Source organism: Malurus melanocephalus, unplaced genomic scaffold (genome assembly GCF_030028575.1).
Source record: "Malurus melanocephalus ecotype Western Australia unplaced genomic scaffold, MMel_1.1 scaffold_4420, whole genome shotgun sequence".
NCBI lineage: Eukaryota > Metazoa > Chordata > Aves > Passeriformes > Maluridae > Malurus > Malurus melanocephalus.
The window spans coordinates 3047-3782 of NW_026627652.1; positions in this window are offsets into that span (position 1 = coordinate 3047).

Sequence of the window (736 nt, forward strand, 5' to 3'; positions counted from 1 at the left end):
GGGGGGGGAAAAAAGATTCGGGGAAAACAACGGATCCGGGGGAAAACAGATTGGGGGAAAATAATGGATCCGGGGATAAACAGATCGGGGAAAAAACAGATCCGGGGAAAACAACAGATCTGAGGGAAAACAGATCAGGGGAAACAACGGATCCGGGGAAAACAGATCGGGGGAAAAAACAGATCCGGGGAAAAAGACGGATCCGGGGGAAAACAGATTGGGGGAAAATAATGGATCCGGGGGAAAACAGGTCCAGGGAAAACAACAGATCTGAGAGAAATAATAGATCCCAGGAAAACAGATCCAGGGAAAAATGGAACCAGGGAAACAACGGATCTGGGGAAACAACAGATACGGGGAATAAACAGCTCAGGGAAAAACAAAAAAAAAGGGAAATGGTAGATCTGGGAAAATGACAGAACCAGGGAAACAACGGATCCAGGGAAAATAACAGATTCAGGGAAACAATGGATCAAGGGAAAAAACAATGACAGGGAAACAACAGATCCAGGGAAAAACAGATCCAGAGAAATCAATGGATCCAGAGAAATCAACTGATCCAGGGAAACAATGGATCTGGGGAGAAACAAATCTAAGGAATCAATGGATCCAGGGAAAAACAGATCCAGGGGAAAAAAAAAAAAAACAGATCTGGAGAAAGAACAGATCCGGGGGAAACAACGGATCCAGGGAAAAAACAGATCCTGGGAAAAACAGTGACAGGGAAACATCAGAT